Below are 19,857 nucleotides of genomic sequence, written 5' to 3'. Positions count from 1 at the left end.
TAGATGCCCGCGTGACCCGAGTTGGGGAAACAAAGCTTCAGCAGGCCTCAAGATGGCCCTCATCAACACACGGTCAGCCTAGTGGAAATACGCTGACGCTGAGACGGTGATGTACTAAAATGTTTAGCCTCTCAGATGTTTTCGTCTAGACTTGGGGGTGGAAGTGATCATCTATTTTAGCTTATGTGTCGAAACCTACTAAAAATAGCCTGAGAACCTTTTACACGTGCCTGTCAACATGCGCTCGTGTCGTTGTTGGCTGTTGGCAAGACCATGGTACTTCCTTTGTCCTCGTCTCCAGTGCTATATTGTCACCCATCACTACCACCAAGCTTTGTCCTCGTCTCCAGTGAAATATTGTCACCCATCACTACCACCAAACTTTTTCCTCGTCTCCAGTGCTATATTGTCACCCATCATCACTACCACCAAGCTTTGCCTCGTCTCCAGTGCTATATTGTCACCCATCACTACCACCAAACTTTGTCCTCGTCTCCAGTGCTATATTGTCACCCATCACTACCACCAAACTTTGCCCTCGTATCCAGTGCTATATTGTCACCCATCACTGTCACCAAGCTTTGTCCTCGTCTCCAGTGCTATATTGTCACCCATCACTACAACCAAACGTTGTCCTCGTCTCCAGTGCTATATTGTCACCCATCACTGCCACCAAGCTTTGCCCTCATCTCCAGTGCTATATTGTCACCCATCACTACCACCAAGCTTTGCCCTCGTCTCCAGTGCTATATTGTCAACCATCACTACCACCAAGCTTTGTTCTCGTCTCCAGTGCTATATTGTCACCCATCACTGCCACCAAGATTTGCCCTCATCTCCAGTGCTATATTGTCACCCATCACTGCCACCAAGCTTTGCCCTCATCTCCAGTGCTATATTGTCACCCATCACTACCACCAAGATTTGCCCTCATCTCCAGTGCTATATTGTCACCCATCACTGCCACCAAGCTTTGCCCTCATCTCCAGTGCTATATTGTAACCCATCACTACCACCAAGCTTTGCCCTCGTCTCCAGTGCTATATTGTCACCCATCACTACCACCAAGCTTTGCCCTCATCTCCAGTGCTATATTGTCACCCATCACTGCCACCAAGCTTTGCCCTCATCTCCAGTGCTATATTGTCACCCATCACTACCACCAAGCTTTGTCCTCGTCTCCAGTGCTATATTGTCACCCATCACTACCACCAAGCTTTGTCCTCGTCTCCAGTGCTATATTGTCACCCATCACTACCACCAAGCTTTGTCCTCGTCTCCAGTGCTATATTGTCACCCATCACTACCACCAAGCTTTGTCCTCATCTCCAGTGCTATAATGTCACCCATCACAACGACCAAGCTTTGTCCTCATCTCCAGTGCTATATTGTCACCCATCACAACCACCAAGCTTTGTCCCCATCTCCAGTGCTATATTGTCAACCATCACTACCACCAAGCTTTGTCCTCATCTCCAGTGCTATATTGTCACCCATCACTACCACCAAGCTTTGCCCTCATCTCCAGTGCTATATTGTCACGCATCACTACCACCAAGCTTTGCCCTCGTCTCCAGTGCTATATTATCACGCATCACTACCACCAAGCTTTGTCCCCATCTCCAGTGCTATATTGTCACGCATCACTACCACCAAGCTTTGCCCTCATCTCCAGTGCTATATTGTCACGCATCACTACCACCAAGCTTTGCCCTCATCTCCAGTGCTATATTGTCACGCATCACTACCACCAAGCTTTGCCCTCATCTCCAGTGCTATATTGTCACGCATCACTACCACCAAGCTTTGCCCTTGTCTCCAGTGCTATATTGTCACCCATCACTACCACCAAGCTTTGCCCTCATCTCCAGTGCTATATTGTCACGCATCACTACCACCAAGCTTTGCCCTCGTCTCCAGTGCTATATTGTCAACCATCACTACCACCAAGCTTTGTCCCCATCTCCAGTGCTATATTGTCACGCATCACTACCACCAAGCTTTGCCCTCATCTCCAGTGCTATATTGTCACGCATCACTACCACCAAGCTTTGCCCTCGTCTCCAGTGCTATATTGTCACCCATCACTACCACCAAGCTTTGCCCTCATCTCCAGTGCTATATTGTCACGCATCACTACCACCAAGCTTTGTCCCCATCTCCAGTGCTATATTGTCACGCATCACTTCCACCAAGCTTTGCCCTCATCTCCAGTGCTATATTGTCACGCATCACTACCACCAAGCTTTGCCCTCGTCTCCAGTGCTATATTGTCACCCATCACTACCACCAAGCTTTGCCCTCGTCTCCAGTGCTATATTGTCACGCATCACTACCACCAAGCTTTGCCCTCGTCTCCAGTGCTATATTGTCAACCATCACTACCACCAAGCTTTGTCCCCATCTCCAGTGCTATATTGTCACGCATCACTACCACCAAGCTTTGCCCTCATCTCCAGTGCTATATTGTCACGCATCACTACCACCAAGCTTTGCCCTCGTCTCCAGTGCTATATTGTCACCCATCACTACCACCAAGCTTTGCCCTCATCTCCAGTGCTATATTGTCACGCATCACTACCACCAAGCTTTGCCCTCGTCTCCAGTGCTATATTTTCACCTATCACTACCACCAAGCTTTGTCCCCATCTCGACGTAAAACCAAACTCACTCACTCACTCACTCACCGTATCCACATTACCTACATCCACCCTACCCGTTCAGTACCCATCACTCCTACTGACCCACGAAAGTCTCCCGCTTATACCGCCACCCCACTTCCTTCTCCCCCAGCCACACGCCCAGCACACACGTGTTATCTCCCCCAGAGCGTGCCCTATCTCCCTGCTTTGAAAGCGGTTCCTCCTAAAATTAGTTTTCCCCACAAGTAAACAGAACAGGTCAAGTTTCTTGAATTTATAGACTACAATTCAAAGTCTTCAGTGCGATATTTCGGCTATTTGTATTTGTTTAACATTTGATTAGGCCATAGATTATGACTCCGTTCAAACGCATTACCGATAGTGGATTTTTTTTTCATGTGATTGATTTGCAGCTGTTACTGTGCGTAATATCTCTTACCGAGCGATACAAAGTCATTTCTCTTACCGAGCGATAAATGTTGAGTCTAACTGTGCAGTGTGTCAATGTAATGAAAGGTACGAAATCTATTTCAATGCATTCAAGGAAACGCCTGAACTAACTGATGACAGAATCTTTTAAATTATTTTAGTTTGTTTGAATGATGTTTAACGCCACTTTCAGCAATAAATGCCAATGGCAATCCACCCCTTACGAGGTACGAAGACATACAATATCAAGTCACCGAATCTGGTAACCCTATCAGTTTAATCGTTTAGCCGTTTCTCACCACCAGCTGGAGACAAGTTCTAATCCAGAACAATGGGAAGTTCAGTGGTAGTATTTTTAAAAATCATTACCAAACTTTCCTCTATTCCTTTGATGAGGGAGCGGTGGGGTAGCCTAATGGTTGAGTGAGTGAGTGAGTTTAGTTTTACGCCGTACTCAGCCAGATTCCAGCTACATGGCAGCGGCCTAGTGGTTGAAGCTTTCGCTTGTCACGCCGAAGACCCCATGCCATGATATTGCTGGAATACTGTTAAAAGCGGCATAAAACCTAACTCACTCACTTATTTAATGAGCTTTTCGATGACTAAAGTTAATGTCTGTTAAATTGATATAGCAGAGCATGACAATTCCCAATGATGTTTGTCTGATTTTGAGAAACAAGAACACACGGAAAATGTCCATTACCGTACTTCCGCTATTAAGATAATTCCTCGATTAAGGGCCTAGTGATAAAGTTTTGAAAGAGCCTTGACTGATGCTTCAAATCCTCCACATGTCTGGTATGTGTTGTTGAAACACTGTGTTCTGTAACACTGATCAGGAGACGTATAAGAGTTATTTAATCATTTCTATGTAGAACAGTAGAGCGTACGCCACTGTATTAAAAGTTACGTTACTAGTTCCGTTCCGTTCGCCCTTAATATTCAGTATTTGTATGTATGTATAAACATTGTTTTCCAAAAAAGGCTTTGCAGGATGATGGCTATTGACTTTTACGAAGACCGGGATGGTTTTCATTAAGTTTTTCATTATCTGAACTCCAATAAAACTGGGAGGTTTCCCTGTCAGAAAGAAATTAGCTGTAATAATTATTTCTGTATATTGGACGTTATCTGTTTCATTTATAGGAGGATAGGTGTGTGGTAAGAGCCTTTTTGCCCAATGATCTGCTTTATTTAGCAAAAGGGAAAACTTTTAGAATTCCTTATGAAATTGAACAGATGTGTTCATAATTCTTATTTTATTTCAACACACGTGTTGGGCTTAAGATATCTTCACCTGCACGATGTGTCAAAGGAGCTGATTTGTGAGATTTCCGGAAGTGTTTTGCTAATATTTGAACGTGAGCAATTCTTTGACACAAGCTGAGACGTTGGAAGGCAAACAAATTGTCATGAGTCACGGTGACACAGTAAAATCATTCTTCTGACCTCTTAAAGTATACCGGAGCACACCGGTTTTAGGACAATTAAGTCAATACAATAGAAGACTGCTAGAAGTGTAGTTGTGAACGGTGATATGAGGGCAACCAAATACGTACAAAGGGGAAGACTGTTTTAAGCATAATTATGCAACCTGGTATGACAACCAAATGAATACAATTTGAAGGCTGGTAGAAGTATAGTCAAGCACACAGGTTAAAGGACAATCAGCTGAATACAATACGAAGACTGTCAGAAGAAAGTTAAGCAATGAGTTAAAGGAAAATCAGCTGAATACAATACAAAGACTGTCAGAAGTATGGTTAAGCACAACGTCGTTGTTTTGAGGGCAATCAAAACAATACAAGAGGAAGGGCTGCTGGAAGCATAATTGAGCACAATAGTTTCGGGAAACCAAAAGACGACAGCAAGAAATGCAATTAAGCACGTTGGTTTGAGGACAGTCAAATGAATACAATGTGAAGACTGTCAGAAGTAAAATAAAGCATACTGGTTTCAAGGCAATCAGGTGAATACGATATGAAAACACACAGAAGTACAGTTAAGCACACTGGTTTCAGGGTAGTACAAGAAATCAATATGAAGACTGCTAAAATGAAAACAGTTAAGTACATTGGTTTGAGAGCAATAAAATGAAGATGAAAAGGGCTGGAAATACAATTAAGCACATTGGTTTGAGGGCAATAAATTGAATACAAGGTAAACAGCGCACTGGTTTCAGGACAATCATACTAACACAGTAAGACCACTGTTAGAAGTTAAGCACACAAGTTCCCGACATCATGATTTCTTTTAACACTTTCATCTTTAATTTCATAATATGTTTTAGAGTTGTGCGGTCGGTGACAGGAAAGTCATCGAAAATTACGAATCTCTTTAAAATGATATTTCATATCAATTGCAGTTTCTATTTGGGTGTTCCGTTAAAGGAAACACGCCCATTTCAGGGTCTTTAAACGCCTATTTTGTAATTTCAGAAGTTTGACAGATAATATATAGAAGTGCACGGTCGCCCGTTCTGTCTTCATATCAACAGGATATGGTTCTTCTGAAGTAAGCAGCCATATTTCCGTGTCGTATTTCACTGGTATAAATCATTTGTGTTTGTAGCCTAACCCCACTTTTGCTATTTTGCGCCAAATAAATGCAAAAATAGAATCCAATGGCAAAAATTCGCACTTATTTATTTTCTTACACATTCACGAAGCCGTTTTGTTTTGAAAGTGAAAGACGGTCACAGAGAAAACCCATTTGTGTGAGCAGCGGGTATAAAAACTGAAACATAAGCATTTAAATCATGGAGTGATAGTACAGAGCGAAAACTAAAGAGTTCAAATGCAAATTAGGAGAAAAAATATTAAACAGTTTTAGAAAAAGGAGAAGGTGTAATACCGTTAAAAATTCGAACCAGTAAAAACATTTATACAGCTGAAACGGACGCTTGAATAAATAACATCAATGTATAAGATTCGCTCCTATTCTCGTTTTATGTGCAAGACCGTTATCAAAATAGAAGTGAAAACTTGACATTTGACCATGGACGTCAGTGTAAGTTCACTGTTCTAACATTAAGCTTGTGACTGATCCCTCCTCAGCACCTCTGAACGTTCTGTGGAATCGGGCTTTGAACTGGTGGATGAGAATTTTGAACAATTTCTTTGCCTAAGAACAAAAAGGTCATGGGGGGATGAAAAGGAAGACAGAATACTAGAAGTTCGGATGTTCACTTTTCACCAGCGCGCACCTGGCGGTGAGATCAAAGAGTTTAATCGACATTGTGTGTCAACAAAACGTCAGTGTTCCTATCTGTATTGGTGTCAACAGCATGTGTATCTCTGGGACAAGTAGTCTGATTTACTGGTATCCACGGTCTGTAAACAACGTAGGTAATCGCTTACAGAGAAGAAGTGGGTTGGGGTGTAACATTATTGCAGTTGTATGGCAGCGTGTTTGCTAATTAGGGTGAAAGAAGGGTGGTACGCGGATATGTAGACTAACAATTAGTCTCTGAAATGAACATATATTACTGAAAAAAGTTCATAGGAAAAAAAAATATATAATGAAAAGGAGCCCTGAGACTTTCTTCACTTGCCACATTTTCTAGACTTGCGTGGGCTTTCTTGGATATATTTGCTTCAGGGTCTGTACGACAGACTAACGGATATGGTGCTTTAAGTCAACACATATCATATCCAAACAGTGCATAGCGTCATATGACTTTTTGCATGGGACTTGTTTGATCAAATTTGCAGTATTGATGAGATCGGGGAGGGCTGGGCCTTTGGGGCTGAGGGGTTGGTGGGTTTGCGGTGGACCTATGGAGGATATTTTTCGGATTTTTCACATGGTGACAGGAGTGGTGCCCGAAGTGGTTCCCAGTATTGCCATGTATCATTGTGATCCCGGCGGTTTTTCAGATGAATAATTGACTTGCCTTTGCGTGTGTTTTACGGTTTCAGCTAGTTTGGCAAGAAACAATCAGCTCTATTCTAACACCGGGTGTCATTAATATGTGATAGTTACACATGCTTATGTCGTAGGAATAATAAAAATAACTGTTTTTGTTGCTTATTTACGAACACGTTTACAAACGGGATTCAGCCGATCCTGGCGTGGTTAAGGGTCACGACTACCCGCAATGCTTTACACATATTGGCTTAGATTGATTTGTGTATATAGCCATTATCACAAATTCATGTCTTCAAGGACAAGGTTCCATGCGAAACAATGAAACGCCATCACCCAAGGGACTAGACTAATCCTTAGTCTCTGAATATATATAATTTTGATGGCATCAAACAAGCCCATTAAAATTGAAAAGGAGCGCCAGGGAGACCAGAGATTCTGGGAAAATCTAGACTTGCTTCATTTAGGGATTTAGCACTGCAGAGAGGGCTTGGCAGTAGGGAAAATAATGTGGTTCAGGACTGTGAGACAGACTAACGATCACGTATTGTTGTTGTTCTAACTGTTGTTGTTATTGATGTTGTTGTTGATGTTGTTGTTGTTATTGTCGATGTCAACGATGATTTTGGTGATGTTATCCTTTATAACTTGTCATATCCATGTTTTACACCCCGCCAATCTCCCCTCCCCGGCTGTGAATGTATAATAACGTTGATTTCCCCTCCTTTTAATTGCGACAGATATTCGTATTATTTAGTGTCAGACTCAACGCCAAAGTGAGACTCAATGGTGGATGTAGTGCCGAGAAGTTATCCTGAGAGAAAAACTAGTTTTAAGACTCTGTTAGTCTGTCATACAGACCCTGAAGCAAATATATCCAAGAAAGCCCACACAAGTCTAGAAAATGTGGCAAGTCTAGATTTCCTCAGCTTCATCTGAAAATGAAGAAAGTCTCAGGGCTCCTTTTCATTATATTTTTTTTTTACTATGAACTTTTTTTCAGTAAAATATGTTCATTTCAGAGACTAGTTGTTGGTCTAAGACTCTCTGTTTACCTGCTGAAATTACAGCTGCATGCCGAAACACTGAGACGTTTTCATAGTCGGTCTCGTGAAGGGTCATCCTAGATAAATTAATGCTGTCGGGATTCAGATTGAGGATTCTTCAGGGTAATTGAACGGGACAGAGAGATCGAACGATAACGAAAGCGGATGTTTGATCGCATGAGAGATTAGTGTAATACGAGTGAATGGGGCACTTTGGCAGGGGAATTGTGTTAGATAAAGCAAGTTGGGAGGTAGCTCCCTAACACAGGTAGGTGATGACATACACAATATCATATGTTATATCACTAAACAACCGGAAACAGACGAAATCCTGAACAGACCTCACACAGGGCTGGGAGACAAAAAGAAGAAAATACAAAGATGGATCAGAAGAGGTCAACTGGAAGTTAAATGTAGGTCAATATGAAAATGAACCGGAAGGAACGAGTAGCCAAAGAGAGCGCAAAATCTCACGGTAGACCAAAACCTACATGTTGGAACATCAAGGCAAAGTTTGACAAAGCCTTTTAGAGTTTGCAGGGGTGGGGTTGGAGCAATTTAACAAAGAGGGGAGAAAGTGAGTTCAATTGACAAGGAAAGAGAACACTACTGTAGGCAAGCAAATAGTCTGTCGTACAGACCCTGAAGCAAATATATCCAAGAAAGCCCACGCAAGTCTAGAAAATGCGGCAAGTCTAGATTTCCTCAGCTTCAGGAAAATGAAGAACGTCTCAGGGCCCCTTTCATTATATTTTGTTTTTTTTCCTATGAACTTTTTTTCAGTAAAATATGTTCATTTCAGAGACTAGTTGTTAGTCTAGCAAGCAAATAGAGGCATGGGACTTGTATTCGGCAAACAGAGGGACAAAGTGATTGGACAAAGGGTACGCAAGTAGAAACCAAGATGAAACTATACTATAGAAAGGGAGAGTGAGAGTCAATGAGCTGGAAGACCCTGGGGCAGCGAAAACAATGACACGAAACATCAAACGAGGAGTAAGAATCATTACCTGAATCAACTGATCCAAGTTTTCTTAGGGCTGCCAATATTGTGGAGTGTTAGTATATTTCTATACTAAATGATTTCACAAATGTTCTCACGCTGTACATACATAACACATGGAGACTTACCGCATTGCTTGTAGGCACACTGCTGATCACAGTCTACCTGTTGAACAATGACTTGCTTCCTGAACAACGACAGTTTTGAATAGTTGAATCATCTGCAGGTACAATATCGTCACTTTGTTCCATGTTCACCACATACATACATCAATCAGCACAGGGAACATACATAAACATAAACAAATTCAACAACGTAGTTTCAGAGAAACAGAAAGACCATAAAAGGCATGCATCCGCAGAAACTCAGGGTTGACCTGTAAGATAAATGGAAGCTCAAGAAAGACGAGAGACAAGCAGACAGACTAGACACACAACAGGACAGACATAGCCGGATGTACAACTAGGGTTGACCTGTAAAATAAATGAAAGCTCAAGAAAGACGAGAGACAAGCAGACAGACTAGATACACAACAGGACAGACACAGCCGGATGTACAACTAGCATAGGAATGGAAAAACCTCTTGGGAAAGAAGGAAACAGACAAAAAGGTGTGTTACTCTAGAAGGGTAAAATGATCGTAAACAGACAACGTCACCAGTAGACGACAGATTCGGACAATTATACCAAGAGAAAAACATACGAACGTCTCCCGTGACTTGAAGAGATACAGTAGAGTTTAAGCCTGGAACGCAGACAAATTACATGCACAATGATAAGTGAGGGACGCGAGTACGCTTTCACCATATCTGAAGCTTAATCAAATTTCACGATCCTCCAAAACTTGGGTTTACAAAGTCCGTGAAATGTCGATAAAATGTTTGTGTCGCCACTCTCTGCTTCAGCCAATCAATTAGAAACGCCGGACAAAAGAAATGCTGGTCTCGTGGAGATACGAAATGTACACCCGCCATATCTCGGTTTGTAATAACAACATAGCAATCCACCTGATATTGACAAGACTGCATGTCACACATTGCTGCTATGTACCCGTAAGTCACACAAAACAAATGGCAATTGATTAACATTGGCAGGGGGTGTTCTCATAACTGCTTCGCCGACCTGGACGAGAAGAAGCGGGAGTGATACTTCACACAACGCTGTTGAGAGAGGCTAATAAGTTATTGACTTCTATTTTTTAAATAACTCCAATCCAAAATGTTTTAAACTATTCAGTCGTTCTCCGTAATAGATAACGAAATATTTACTTGACTTGGTTAGAATATCAAACATGACGAGGCAAAAAAACAACACAAACACTAGAAATATGGATTTGATAAAAATATCACAAATATTTTGAAAAACGTGACTTGGTTGAAATCAGTCACCGAACCACTATAAACGTAATTACCCGAATTTAACTACGATACCCGTACAAAATAACATCAGGATCAAACACACGTTTCTTGTTTTGTTTCAATTTGGAACAATCAAACATGTATATTTTCTTTTGTCAGGTAGTACAGAAAGGGTATACGATGGCGTAGTTTTAAGGGACCAATACGCTGTGACATTGTAGTACCTCCGTAGCTGACGCTGTTCAAAGCGATGTACAGTCGCCACATCACTGCAGCCCTCCAGAATGTTGAGGACTATCTCGATATGGAAAATAAAACTTTTATGCTGACATTTGTTTCCATGTCATTTCATTCTAGAATATTGTCAATAGCGGTGTACAACCCAGCCCACTAATTCAGTCATATCATCGGCTAGCGTTATCTCATAACCTCGCTTTGATCCATTGTATTCTCGTATCATTACACGTCATCGCGCGTTACTTCATATAATCAATTTGCTTCATATATTGTCATGTCGCGTTGTTTCATATTATCATTACGCGGTATATTGTATTATTATCATGTAGTGTTATATCATATTATCATATGTCATTACATGATAATTGTACATGTCATTATCTTGCATTATCCCAAAATAAATTTATGATCTTCCGTTATTTCATATTGCTATTTAGCATTGGTCTAAATGTCTCAAGAAATGGGATCCAGGTATTTGCTTAATAATAGCAGTCAAAGGTGTACATCATCATGGTGTTATCGCTCACGTGCATAAATACCATCTGGGGGCAAAGTGGATGTTTGCTTCGACGAAAGCAGCGCCCTTTCTGTAGATTCAGATCCAAGGAATGGTGCCCACCAAAGCAGTGTTTACAGACAAAGTAAGATCTTTTAGAATCAGCTGGAAGATCGGCTTTCATCAGCTGAGATGCGTTTTCGCGATCTGATTTAAGGGATTTGAACCACGAACGTGTCATCGTGTTTGTCATGACCATTTCTTAACCACCCAGATTAGATTGTCACAATTCGAAAAGAAATCCTTCAAAACACGCCAGGACATTGATAATATCTTTAGGTGTAACAATGTTTGTGTGACGTAAGCGCATTTACAAGAGCCAAATTGATGTTTTTAGGTGTTTTTAGGTAATAGCGATAAGTTATATCGCGCTCTTTGTGAAATATGAAGTTGTACGAATGAAGAGCAAAAGTCAATGTTATTGTTGCAAGATTTCATAAATGGTCATACATTTTAACCCCATTTTAGTTTGCTCAACGGGTGTGTGTGTGGTGGTGGTGGGGTGTGTGTGGTCTTCGCCGACGTCCCACGTGTAAAGAAACAGGTGGCTATGATAAAACAGAGAGAGAGAGAGAGAGAGAGAGAGAGAGAGAGAGAGAGAGAGAGAGAGAGAGAGAGAGAGAGAGAGAGGTAAGAGACTTGATTCATTTTGTGGATCGTTGTTCATTATATCAATCACTATATTGTTTGGTATGTTTTATTTTAATACATCGGTTATAGAGCTGAAACACTGCCAAGAGTGCTTTTAAACGTATAACATACATGAATAACTATCCCAGATGTTATATATATGTTGTGCCATCAAACTAACCGCAAAAAATTGTGTGAAGTTGATGACAGAGACCAGAAAGAACTGGCTCAACACATTCGACTCTTCCAGAGATCGAATCGCATAGCGAATGTATGGGTTCTTTTGGTACCATTAGCATTAGTAGTAGTAGTAGTAGTAGTAGTAGTAGTAGTAGTAGTAGTAGTAGTAGTAGTAGTAGTTGGTTGGTTAACGCCACACTGAGCAATATTCCAACAATATGGCGGCGGTCTGTAAATAATCGAGTCTGGACCAGACAATCATGAGCATCAACAGCGTGAGCATCGACCTACGCAGTTGGGATACGATGACATGATACGATACGATGTCAACCAAGTCAGCGAGCCAGATCACCCGATCCCGTTAGTCGCCTCTTACGACAAGCATGGGTTAATGAAAACCCATTTCTAACCAAGATCTTCACGGGTCAGTAGTAGTAGTAGTAGTAGTAGTAGTAGTAGTAGTAGTAGTAGTAGTAGTAGTAGTAGTAGTCTACTGTCACATACACGTTCCAACAGTAAAAGAAGGGGTTATTTAACCGGTTGGAATCTCGGGTAGAAATAACTCTCCAGTATCCTTCGCACGTCGTTGATACCGACTGAAATTGATCATTGGTCCATTCACGTCCGGTCTTACAAGGTTGTAACATATGTATCTGTTGATGGACAGGTTCGCAGATACGCATCTAACATCTGATGCACGAAGGCTCCCATGGCGATATTCACAGCACGTTCACCAGCACGTCACACATTCAGGGCATAGTGTCTGAAGAAACGGAGTTGAACCGTGTGTTTTCTCGTTGTTATGACAATGGCCGAAACTGACATGTGGAAGTATGTCAACATTCGCCGATAAATATCATAAGGATATATGGTGTGAGATATTTCAATAACCATCTTGTCGCTCAACACGAGACCGACTTAATTTGCAATTTTCTGGATCATTTGGGACTTAAAACGCGTTCTCTCCCCTTCGTTCAACACAAATGGTGTACTTTAGCAAGAGGACGCCATGCGGCAGTGGGGGCAAGCCGAGCAAACTTTAACCGGGGATTTTTCGTTTGAATGTGGTCCTAACTACCATCCGGTTATACGCTTAGTGGAAGAATAAGCCAACAGAAGGAAAAATCTCTTAAAACCCCGCAAATACAGGAACATTGCCTTTTCCGACGTTGCAAAATGTTTTAACAATATTTTGATGGCGCAATAATGCTTCATTTAGCAAATGATGCCCGACATTGATGCGGAGAAAGGCTTATTGTTTTGAGATTTGAAACAACAATGGTCTCCATTTTTCAATTTCACATCCAAAGAGCAGGTGAACCTAATACTGTGCACATGCGCAGTAATGCTACCCTGTGGACTTGCATGGCTAGAGTGTTTTCTGGAAGTCAGGCACCGAATGCCCTTTAGAACGGATCACAGACAGAGATGAGGTGTTTGACATTAGTGCCAATTTGCCATGCGTAGACGAATCTGTGATCCTACTTATTTGAAAAAAACAAACAAACAAAAAATACTAATGATTTTAAAGAGGAATGTTAAACATTTTTCGATAGGCGGTACCTACTTGGATACTTGTTTTCTCCAATTTACAGCTCTCTCTATTCGGTCATATTTCTACTTGCTTCTTGAAGAGCACAACTTATACAGTAAACAGACACATTTGTACAGAAGTAGCGGCACCAGTTTCTCTATTACTGCATTCGTACACTACGTTTGTCAAATGAACTTATAAAGACGCCTGCTTCGTTAAAAAAGTATAACTGAATACCAAACAATAAAAACTGGCCGAAGGACAAGTTGAACGTGAGGAGGGTAAATTGGAAAACGGTTTGTTTGTAGCATGGTTGTTTTACAAAGTTGCTTCAAGCTATCAAACTTGTATCTCAGAAACACAACTCGTACTCAATATAAGAAGAATTGTACAAACGAAACTGTATATCTGAAATACACATTCAACAAATTCAATTTGCAGTGGCTAAAGAATAATCTGATTTATGACTACAGAAAACGTATTTCTTCGGTGACCAAGCCCTTGAACCTATACAGGTATATGTTTTACATTAGTGTTTGTAAGTCCTCAGAATATTTTACACAGACTGGTCAGTGTTCATTAAAGTACAGAGTCTGACCGCTTGCCCTGTTCACTGCAAGGGCATGAAAGAAGATAAATGTATAGAATTTCTTTGTTTTGAAGACGGTACGCGGTAGTGAGTTTCTGCACTGACCGATCCGCCATATGTATGATTTATGAGATCCCCACCCCCTCCCAACACACACACCCCACCCCTCCATTACCCCGCTGATGGCATTCAGACATCCTTGCCAGAAGACCTCGCCTTTGATGCTTGCGCTGCATGGCCGACATGCAACCCTGAGGAGCATTCATGGACATAGTGGACAGTGGTCAAAGGGGATGACCACTAGCCCCACTCCCTCTTTGCCTGTCCCTGTCTCCCGAGGGGAGGGGTTCAATATCAGCTGCGATAGCATCACATAACACTGTAAACAACCGAGGCCTACGGCTGGACACCATTGACCACAATGGTCAACATAGGCTGGCTGCATGATGTAGTTTATTGAAAGGATTTGGTTGCATTATTTCTTTCCGAAATTCTACCTTCCCACTTCACCAAGTCTCTAAGGGAAAATTAATAGTTTAAATGAAAATTTCTAAAAAATATATAAATAACAGACTGGGGGTCCTTGCACTTGTATAGACCACTTATAATGACTTGCCTCTTTAAAGGATAGAATTACTATGCATGCATGGCCTTAGCACTCAGTACAGCCTTGGAGCAGTGCTAGGTATCCATGCACGGGATAAACATTGAGTCCAGCCTTGGAGCAAGCCTACACTTCACTCTGCAACTCGTGAAATACAAGTTTCAGTCTTGAATAAAACCAAAGCTCGTCTGACCCGTATGAACTTGCCTCTCTATATGTCGTAATGTATGATTTACGATGGCCCTGATACCTCTTCACCCTACACAAACAGATCATTGCCTCCAGCGACTCTACCTGACCCACAGAGTGAAGGCCCCCTAAATGACTCCGCACCACTCCACCATATTACTTCACCGTGGTCAACTCCCTGGTTCCACGCCACCGACCACATGTCACGGGCACCACCTGCCCAGCCTCTCTGTCACGACTTGTTCCTCATCTACACAATGAGATGCTCCCACGGTCCACGTCTTCAATCATGCGTCCTTCAACAACAAACAGTCTCTCGGCCAGTGGTCAGTGTTCACGGACTACCTACAACTGACCACATCACACGACCAAGGCACTGCGCCACCGGTTAATTTCAAACACATGTGGAGATGAAATGAACTCTGCTCCTCAGCATGAGATGAATTAGGTATTCTCTTTGTTGGAGAAATGGGGGTTCATATAGTTTTATTGCTTAAGCAGGCAGTATGTGTAACCTCCAATAAATGACGTTTACGGCAACTGAGCAAAGAAGGCGTCCCGTTCCCGTGCCTGTATGTAATAAGCCGGAACATGGCGGGTTTCTCTCATTTTCCGTGCCATTGCATTGTCACCGAAACTAAACATTCCTACCACGGTTCTCCGCTCTCCTACCAAAAAAACGCTTATTTTCTTGGCTACAGTCGTTTTACAAAGTAAATTACGAAATATACACAGAATGTTTTTTGGCGATTGGGACAACCGAAAATAGGTTCACTGATAACGACATTGTTACGATATCATGACTAATGTGCAGATGGACCATTAAAACTATCACAACAGACGTGAAAACATTTGTCATGTAAATTAGTGGTAATGTACGTGTTTGTCGGTGTAGTATTCAACGGGTAATGTACTCAGAGTGCTGTAATTTACGTCGCTGCCAACACTCAGAACCCATCGGACATCTCACTTCGGAGATGCACTTGACGGAAATAGGTTTGCCGATTGTATTGGAATCTGTGTGACGTCACCGTCTCTTTGCGTTAACTGCTCCCCACACAAATATGCGCATTGTATATTGACGTGACCCTCAGTCGTACCTCACAGCGTCAAACATGAGTGGTGAAGACGAGCTGAAGAATCTGACAGTAAATGGCACATGATGGCGACAGCGTTACCAAGGATGGAATGAGGGGATTTTAAATTATCGCATGTGGTCCTTTTGCTAATTATCGTTGACTCTTAGACAAACATCTTGTCTCAGAAATGTGCATATTTTACAGAAAAACGGTTCCAACATTATAATAATAAAATGTAATGAAAAGGAGGACAGAGACTGTCTCCACTTACTAAAACTGTGGTATTCTAAATATATTCTAGACTTGCGTGGGGTTTCTTGGATATATTTGTTTCAGGGTCTGTATGACAGACTAGTTGACTCAATACCAAGCATGAAATCATGGTTAGGGTCGTCTGATATTGTGTTTCCATTAACAATATCCCGCCCACGGCTCGGGACAACAAGAATGGTTTTCATCACTATGGGGAATCGAACACTTGTTGTCCCTCAAGACCAGTAACCCTTGTCGTGCAAACAATATTGAACTATTTCATTGAGAAACAAAGGACGCTATAAAAATGAGCGTGCTGAAAGATCCAGGACCGGTCTCACAGTGACTTTCGGTGCTTAGACTACCTAACATCTGTGTTGATGTGTATACAGTTTTACGCCGATTTTATCAATATTCCAGAAATATCACTGCGGGGGACACCAGAAATGGGCTTCACACATTTTACACATGTGGGGAATCGAACCCGGGCCTTCGGCCTGACAAGCGAACTCTTTAACCACTAGGCTACACCACCTTCCCGCTCATGACCAAGGTCTGTGAACCGTGACCCACTGAGCCGTTTCTGCCAACAAAGGACAGTCAGCTCTGCACTATAAATATTCATGGACATAATCGAGATCACCGTGTCGGTCCATAAGGTGGAGGATGTAAATATCAAGGATCACAAGGACAATTTAGGGAGCCTTGCATGCTTGTCTAAAACCGGAATAATTTGTGTGAGATCAGTGAAGTTCACAACAACATCTACCACACATTTCCAAAGCATCGCGTCTGGCCATCCCATAGAAATAACTCTCAAGAGAAAATGCACTGCAGATGTGATGGACTACGAATTGACCATCCATAAGTGCCCCTGACCCTTTACTCCCAGCCATCCACAACACCCATCCCCTACCTCCAACCCTTCACCGGGTGACCAGTGTCCAACAAATGATGTCCATTTCAAGCAGTGCAAACACTACAGGAATGTCTGTCCACTTTCACGGGATGGCACAACTATGCAGTGCTCTGTCCACATCGCCGCAGAAGATGGACCTTCGCCAGTGGAGAGACGTTTCCATCGCCAATATCATAACAACTGTCCGCCTCTTGAAACTTTCTTGGTATTCGAAACCTGTCGAGGAGAACCAGATCGGTTCCAACGTCAGGAGCAGTTTTTGTCTGGAACCCCCTTTACAGCGTGTTATCATATGACAGAAGCCTAACGCTGGGGGCTGCTTCGTCAAGGAGATATAGTCTCTTTGTTCCCGCTCCCCCTTTAACAACCCCCAACCCCCTCCCCTACCTTCAGGCACATCTGGTCAGGGTGGAACTGTTCTTCATTTTGTATATACAAACCCTGATGTATCTGTAGAAATTCCTGCTGTATATCAGTATATCTCTATCTCAGGCCTACGTGTGAGGATCTGTTTTGGAACTGACGTAGCTGACTTGCTGGTGACGTCCATGAAGTATCCTCAGTATCACGATCAATCTGACTCCTCGGGAAACACTGAGTGCATACCCGTCCTACACATTAGTCAAAGCCATTATACATGAGACATCACACGAGCTCCAGATTATATCTCAGTACAGCCAGAATACATAGTTCTAGTTCATAAATCATAAAGAGTCAATTTAGAGCAGAATATTTAAGCCAAGTAACCCGTACGTTTGAAGAAAGTTACTGAACTCAAACTGGAATAGTTACAATGTGTCACCCCTGATTGTTCTTCTTTGCCATTCGCTTCTTTCTTTTACCATATATCAATATCAACCATTGCCTATACCATACTCGATAAGAACCATGAGTGTGTGTGTCTGGTATAACAAAGGCAGGTTACACGACCAAAAATGCACGGGTTACGGCCGTTATGTAAGGTTTGCCAACAGATAAGGAATACCTTTTCGTGAAACCACCGTACCAGTCTTTTAAAATGTACTCTATCATTTCACACAATATTCGGACATTTCTTGTACATCTCAAAATACTGCTGCGTTTTCTCTACATCTTCTCTCAAACCCGAAGCACTTTTCTCTACTTCTACGATACATTGTTGACAGCCTTTTAATATGCTGTATGTATTGCGTTTCCTCCACGAGTAAATATATGATACCTGAATGAAGTATTATACCATCTAATAATTATATCTTAACTGCTCAATACTTTGCATCTATGCCACTCTCTTTTGCCCGGTAGTGTAGTATTCGGTAACGCATGAACAGGAATGAACTCAAACACAAACATCACCATCAAACATTGCTTCATTTGTTCAAGCTTTTAGGTACTGGTCTTTAATCTGAATTATTCATATTTATTAAACAATATCGTTGAATTTTTAATGCATATACGTTATCCATGTTGGATATTAAATGATATGAAAACATTGTTATTGCAAATGTGCACATTATGGATCCCAAGCAGAGCGCAGCGAAGGGCAATGGTGGATTAGAACCGACAGCCAAAACTACAATATGGCCATTTAATCTTGTAGTTCACGATCAGAACTGAATTAATCACCGCCATTTATTTTCTCAAGCCCGTAGTCAATCACGAAGGTTTGTTATGCAGTTTAATATCCAGAGTTACATTTGTGGCAAATAGATTTCGTGGATGGTTCGTCGTCCGTGATATTATGAATGATCAATTTTCCGCACCGGTGTGTATTTCTTACACGCCAATTTACCATGTGGTCTGCGGGGATCTGCGGTAATACCCTCCCGTGGAGATCGCCCCCACATCACTACAACGCTCTCATTTCAACAACACAGGACCAATTACAGTCGAACCAGATGCAGAGAAAGACTGTTGTTGGTGTACTATGAAAAACTGGCAAATCACCACAAACTCATAAACTTTTCTCGTTAGAATAGTTATTGAAGTTTCTGTCTTTGAAATTCAATCTGTAATTATTTCTATTTTGAATGCTACTATATTTTAAGTTTGTGGAAGTGCTGAAAGCAAGAAACAAAGACAAAGTGATGATTGACATGAGCGTGGGGAAAATAAAAAATCCTACATGCTTTTCAGCATCAGTTATTGAAGGGTTTTGTTATTTTAGCTCCGTGTGCGATACTTCACGGTTGTAAAATATATAGCGAATAGCAACGGTCATTTCTGCTTACGACATTTACCGTTTTTACCCAGACATCTCATATTCATATTTTTGTCCAAAATATGAATCATATGGAGGCAACTGGATAAACATATCTTCGAAACAGCTTAAATAAATCAAAGAAACTTTTTACGACTTGCCGTATGTCGACATCCTATACCTATTTTCGGCAGTCACGTCAATGAAGATCTTAAACATGGGCGTCGTGTGAAAGCTTGTAACTATTATCTGGCTCATATTCGTTTCAGGAAAGATTTATGGAGTAATATCTTAAGGAATCCAAGAGGTTTCCGAAGAATTTGAAGGGACATCTTCCTTAGATTCCGGAATAGCTTGCGAGACGAAGGGTTCCATTGACCCCTGTGGATTATGTAGTTTTGTTGACATACGGAGATTGATTCTCGTGTTTTCTTTCTGCTTCAGCCAATATCCCCGCTTAGAGATGATGATATTACCAAATCGACGATGCGAGTAGCGTTGCCCGTCTTTGAAAGGGAATCCTTATATATGAAGGCACAGTAATACCGGTAAATTGATTTGCTATGTA

The sequence above is a fragment of the Haliotis rubra genome, unplaced genomic scaffold (assembly GCF_003918875.1).
Source record: "Haliotis rubra isolate DU_JTF1 unplaced genomic scaffold, ASM391887v1 Scf149, whole genome shotgun sequence".
In the NCBI taxonomy this organism is placed as follows: domain Eukaryota; kingdom Metazoa; phylum Mollusca; class Gastropoda; order Lepetellida; family Haliotidae; genus Haliotis; species Haliotis rubra.
Note: the sequence above shows the minus strand (reverse complement) of the source record.